Raw genomic sequence first — 6,952 nt, forward strand, 5'->3', positions numbered from 1 at the left:
CACTAGGCCTCAATTTCTTCACTTGTAAAGAGATAATTGTATCTTAGAACCATTGTGAGGCCTTGTATCTTAGAACCATTGTGAGGGGAAATTCATATAAAAAGCCTGGAACAGTGCATGACTGCATAATGAAGGCTCAGAAAGTGTTATCTCTAATAATGATAATTATATTGTATTATACTATTATAACATATAACCGAGTAATGTATGTAATAATTAGATATAATGCAGATTTATAATGTAGTATAACGGTATAGCTTTAGCATTATGTATTTCAGTTATAATACCTAAATATAACAATGCATATTATAATAATGCTAGTTGTGTTTATTCATTCACTCATTCTGCACCCATATTTTTTTTTTTTTTGAGACGGAGTCTCACTCTGTCGCCCAGGCTGGAGTGCAGTGGCGCAATCTCGGCTCACTGCAAGCTCCGCCTCCCAGGTTCATGCCATTCTCCTGCCTCAGCCTCTCTTGAGTAGCTGGGACTACAGGCGCCCGCCACCATGCCCGGCTAATTTTTTGTATTTTTAGTAGAGACGGGGTTTCACCATGGTCTCGATCTCCTGACCTCGTGATCTGCCCACCTCAGCCTCCCAAAGTGCTGGGATTACAAGCATGAGCCACCGCGCCCGGCCCACCCATATTCATTTGTTTGTATTCTTGCTCACTCATTCATTTGTTCCCTTGACCTCTCAGCCACTTTTTCTCTTCTCATCTTTGTTCTTCCACTCTTGCTTATTCTGGTCCCTGCGAGCACACAGATAAATTAGGACATGGTCTCAAAATTTGATTACAGACCATACATTAGATAATTGTATTGTATCAGTATTAAATTTCCTGGGTGTGTGTCTTAGTCGTTTTGTGCTACTATAACAGAATACCACAGACTGAGGAATTTGTAAAGAAGAGAAATTTATGTCTCACAGTTTTGGAGACTGGGAAGTCCAAGATCAAGGTGCTGGCAGGTTGTGTGTCTGGTGAGGGCTTTCTTGCTGTGTCCTCACATGACAGAAGAGCAGAAGAGAGTGAACCCACACCCTCAACCTCTTTATAAGAGCCCAAATCTGCTGGGCGCGGTGGCTTATGCCTGTAATCCCAGCACTTTGGGAGGCTGAGGCAGGCAGATCACCTGAAGTCACGAGTTCGAGACCATCCTGGCCAACATGGTGAAACCCTGTCTCTACTAAAAAAATACAAAAATCAGCTGGGTGTAGTGGCACATGCCTATAATCCCAGCTACTCGGGAGGCTGAGGCATGAGAATCGCTTGAACCCAAAAAGCAGAGGTTGCAGTGAGCCAAGATCTTGCCACTGCACTCCAGCCTGGGCGACAGAGAAAAAAAAAAAAAAGTGGTGAGACAGTGGTCAGCCTGTAATCCAGATTTTAGGGCCGGGGGCAGTCACAAGGTCCAGCCACAGGAGAATGGCATGAACCCGGGAGGCGGAGCTTGCAGTGAGCCAAGATCGCACCACTGCACTTCAGCCTGGGCAACACAGCAAGACTCCATCTCAAAAAATAAATAAAATAAAAAATTTTAAAAAGAGCCCTGATCCCATCTGTGAGAGCTCTACCCTCATGACTTAATCACCTCTTAAAGGCCCCCACCTCTTAATATGATCACATTGGTAATTAAATTGCAACACATGAATTTGGGAGGACACATTCAAACCATAGCAGTGTGGTACTGGTATCATATCTATCGAAGGAAAATATCCTTGTTCTTGGGAAAAACACAGTTAAGTATGAAGGGGTAAAATGTCATGATGTCTGCAAATAAGTTGGCAAAAATAATGTGTTTATATACAGAGAGAGTGAGATAAAGCAAATGTGGCCCAAAAAAATGTTAATAGAGGATCTAGATGAAGTATGTATGGGTGTTCAGTGTATTCTTTTAACTTTATTGTAGGTTTGAAATTGTTTTAAATAGTCGTGGAGTGGAAGATGTGGTTCCCAGCCTCAGGGAACTCACGTGCCCATTTGGGATGAGTCGAGCACTTTATTGATGTCATAATAACATATAAATAGCTAATGTGTAGTGAACACTTAGGGCCATTCTGTGCACATAATATTTTTTCATTGAATTGTCAAAATAATCCTATAGAGTAGGGACAATCGTTTTCCCCATATTATAGATGAGGAAACTGAGGCTCAGAGAGGTGACAGGACTCGTCCCAGTTATACAGACAGTAAGTTGAAGAGCAAGATTTGAACCCAGGCAGTGGCTGAACTGGCTCCAGAGTCCTTGTTCTTAACCATTTAACTCTACAACATTTTGGACTTATTAAAATTGGCAGCTTTGCAAAAGAGAGACAGAGGAGAGAGAGAAACAAGAGTCAGAGGGAAAGATAGTGACAGAGATGGGCAGGAAGCCAAATAGGAAAAGCTAGGTAGCCAGACACACAGGAACCTCTGCCACTGAGTAGCCGTGTGTGCTTATGTCAGTCACTTAATTCCCTGGGCCTTGTTTTCCTCACCTGTAAAAGAGACACAGTAGCACTATTTCAGGAAAAAAATCAAATCTGCATGGCTACAAAATGTGGAGAAAACCCCAAGTGCATGAGAACTGGGACAAATGCCAATAAAGCAGAGAGACAGACAGAAAGACACCCAGCAGCCTGGCAGGAATACATCTTTAAAAGGTTATCTTTTTAGGCCAGGCGCCGTGGCTCACGCCTGTAATCCCAGCACTTTGGGAGGCCGAGGCGGGTGGATCACCTGAGGTCAGGAGTTCGCGACCAGCCTGGCCAAACATGGTGAAACCCCATCTCTACTAAAAATACAGAAATTAGCCGGGTGTGGTGTGGGCGCCTATAATCCCAGCTACTTGGGAGACTGAGGCAGGAGAATTGGTTGAGCCTGGGAGGCGGAGGTTGCAGTGATCCGAGCTCGTGCCACCGCACTCCAGCCTGAGTGACAGAACTAGACTCCATCTCAAAAAGAAAAAAAAAAAAGCCCTCTGTCTTATTTACCAAATTCCTGCACAACATGGGTCTGTTTCTGAATTCCTGATTCTCTTACATTGATCTATTTATTAAATTCTAAGCCAATTCTATGTTGTTTTAATCATTGTAGTTTGTTTTCTGTTTGTTTGTTTGGTTTTGGGGTTTGGTTTTTTTTTGTTTTTTTTTTTTTTTTTTTTTTGAGACAGGGTCTCATTCTGTCATCCTTGCTGGAGTGCAGTGGCCCAATCTCAGCTCACTGCAGCCTCCGCCTCCCAGGCTCAAGCAATTGTCCCATGTCAGCCTCCCGAGTAGCTGGGACTACAGGCACATGCCCCCACGCCCAGCTAATTTTTGTATTTTTTGTAGAGACAGGTTTTCGCCATGTTGCCCAGGCTGATCTTGAACTCCTGGGCTCAAGCAGTCTGCCCGCCTCAGCCTCCCAAAGTGCTCGGATTACAAGCAAGAGCCACCGCACCCAGCCTTAATCATTATAGTTTTATGATATGTTTTCATGTTTTCCTTTTTAGAAAATTTTCTTGAATATTCTTGTTCACTTACTGTTCTTTTTATTTAATAAATTAGCTTATTATTCCATTAAAATCCTGATGGGAATTTGATTGGAGTCATATTTTTAAGAGAAACTAATCTTTCATTACCCAGTAAATACATTCTTATTAAAAATAAAAGCATTTTAAATGATGCTGAAGTCTCCTGGGAACGCTATGCCTAATCTCAACCCCCTACCCTACCCTTTTTGCCCTGAGGGAATCGGTTTGATGTGTAACGTTGCATGTCCTTTACTTATTTACACTCCCTACACACACATTTATCCACGTATGTGAGTGTATTCATATTTGTGTGTCTGTACACATAAATGGTATGTGTTTAACATAAGTGGTATTCTACACAATATGTAAGTGTCCAATATATGGAGCTATCATTAGACATATTAATGGCATTCTCATGATCATTTTCATGGCTGTGAAAGCAACAGACATGTTGGGACTGTTTGGATGGCCCAGTCCCTCTTTCTGGGAAAAAGCCAGTTTCTGTCACCTCTACAGTTGGGAGATTACAAAGCCTAGACCTTGACCAATTTGTACTTTTCCGATATGAATCTTTTTTTTTTTTCTTTTTGAGACTCTCTTTGTCACCAAGGCTGGAATGCAGTGACGCAAATAGGGCCCACTGCAGCCTTGAGCTCAAGCTCTCCTCCTGCCTCAGGCTTTCAAGTAGTTGGGACTACAGGTGTGCACCACCATGCCCAGCTAATTTTTGTATTTTTTGTAGAGACATGGTTTTGCCATGTTGGCCAGGCTGGTCTCGAACTTCTGACCTCAAGTGATCCACCCACCTTGGCCTCTCAAAGTGTTTGGATTACAGGCGGGAGCCACCGCGCCCAGCCCCCAGCCTCCTTTCTATCATATGTACTGCAAATATTTTTCCCAGTTGATCTTTTGTTTTTTGGCTTTGCTTACGGGATGGATCTGTTTTGTCCTATCAAAATTAAACATTTGATTGCACGCCTACACAGATATCTATCTTTTTCTTTATGATTTCTGAGTTTCTCCTTTTTATTGCAGGTGGGGGGACAGAGTTTCACTCTTATTGCCCAGGCTGGAGCCCAATGGCGCGATCTCGGCTCACTACAACCTCCACCTCCTGGGTTCAAGTGATTCTCCTGCCTCAGCCTCCCAAGTAGCTGAGATTACAGGCATGTGCCAATACGCCTGGCTACTTTTGTATTTTTAGTAGAGATGGAGTTTCACCATGTTGGTCAGGCTGGTATCGAACTCTTGATCTCAAGTGATCCACCTGCCTGGGCCTCCCAAAGTGGTGGGATTATAGGCGTGAGCCACTGCGCCTGGCTGAGTTTCTCCTCTTACTTTGGAACATGTTCCCCATCCATAAGCTTATACAAATATTCTATATTTTCTTCTATGCTTATTGTTTTAATTTTTACATATAAATCTTTTCTGTGTAAGCATTGTGATAAGCAGACCTAGCTTTAAAAAAACAAGATAGTCAATTATGCCAGCATCATTTTTTTAATTTAATTTTTTTTTTGAGACGAAGTTTTACGCATCACCCAGGCAGGAGTGCAGTTGCACTGCAACCGCCGTCTCCTGGGTTCAAGCAATTCTCCTGACTCAGCCTCCCAAATAGCTGGGATTACAGGTGCCCGCCACCATGCCCAGCTAATTTTTGTATTTTTAGTAGAGATGAGGTTTCGCCATGTTGGCCAGGTTGGTGTCGAACTCATAACCTCAGGTGATCCACCCACTTCAGCCTCCCAAAGTGCTGAGATTACAGGCATGAGCCACTGCGCCTGGCCTGTCTTAGCTATTCTTAAATGTGAATTCTTCTACAGAAACCTTAAGTTTCTACAGAAACCTTAAGATAATTTTATCCAGTTCCAGGAAAAACCCCCATTCAATTTCTGACTGGCATTGCACTGAGTTTATATATTAATTTAGGGTTTGGGAAGTTTGACAATTTTATGATAAGGAAATGCGCGTATCACGAATATTATGTAATACCATAAGCAGGGTCTGGGCCAGCAGCCCATAATGAAACACTTGGATGTTTCTTCAGGGAAATGTGTGCATATTCACACTACGTGGGTTATATAAAGACTATATATAGTCTCCTGTCAGTTCAGATCAGGTTTTGCTACTAGGTGAGTTTGTGTTTGTAGACATTCTTTGCCTGTTTTTTTGTTTGTTTGTTTGTTTTTTGTTTTTTTGTTTTTAGACAGAGTCTCACTCTGTTGCCAGGCTGGAGCGCAGTGGCGCAATCCCAGCTCACTGCAATCTCTGCCTCCCAGGTTCAAGCGATTCTCCTGCCTCAGCCTCTTGAGTAGCTGAGATTACAGGCACGCGCCACCATGCCCAGCTAATTTTTGTATTTTTAGTAGAGACAGGGTTTCACCATGTTGGCCAGGATGGTCTCGATCTCTTGACCTTGTGATCCGCCCACCTTGCTTCCCAAAGTGCTGGGATTACAGGTGTGAGCCACCACGCCCGGCCTTTTTTTCCTTTTTTTGAGAGGGAGTCTCGCATTGTCGCCCAGGCTGGAGTGCAGTGGCGCGATCTCAGCTCACTGCAACCCCTGCCTCCCAGCTTCAAGCGATTCTCCTTACCTCAGCCTCCCAAGCAGCTGGGATTACAGGCACCTGCCACCACACCTGGCTAATTTTTTTTTGTATTTTTAGTAGAGATGGTGTTTCACCATGTTGGCCAGGCTGGTCTCAACCTCGTGATCCACCCGCCTCAGCCTCCCAAAGTGCTGGGATTACAGAGGTGAGCCACCGCGCCTGGCCTCTTTGCCTGTTTTATTAGTGGGATTGAGGGGGTTGTTTTTTAAATCAGTATAAAATGTCTCTTCATGTTAAATGCTTTTGGCCTTGAGTGATGCTTTTTCTGACATTTTCATGGCTACTATTTCTTTCTGTTTGTGTTTGCCAGATATACCTTTAGGATTCTTTAATTTTTAACCTTTTTGTGTCACCTAGTTTTAGGTATGTCTCTCATACCTCTCATAAAAACCTCATAGCAGAATTTATGCTTTTTTTTTTTTTTTTTTGAGACGGAGTCTCGCTGTGTCGTCCAGGCTGGAGTGACTGCAAGCTCCGCCTCCCGGGTTCACGCCATTCTCCTGCCTCAGCCTCTCCGAGTAGCTGGGACTACAGGCGCCCGCCACCACGCCCGGCTAATTTTTTTGTATTTTTAGTAGAGACAGGGTTTCACCGTGGTCTCGATCTCCTGACCTCGCGATCCGCCCGCCTCGGCCTCCCAAAGTGCTGGGATTACAAGCGTGAGCCACCGCGCCCGGCCTGAGAATTTATGCTTTTTAAGACAACTGACAGTGAAATCTTTTTTTTTCTTTTTGACACGTAGTCTCGCTCTGTCGCCCTGACTGGAGTGCAGTGGCACGATCTCAGCTTGCTGCAACCTCTGCAACCTGGGTTCAAGCAATTCTCCTCCCTCAGCCTCCCGAGTAGCT

This window comes from Hylobates moloch, unplaced genomic scaffold, assembly GCF_009828535.3.
Source record: "Hylobates moloch isolate HMO894 unplaced genomic scaffold, HMol_V3 SCAFFOLD_7, whole genome shotgun sequence".
NCBI classification, from domain to species: domain Eukaryota; kingdom Metazoa; phylum Chordata; class Mammalia; order Primates; family Hylobatidae; genus Hylobates; species Hylobates moloch.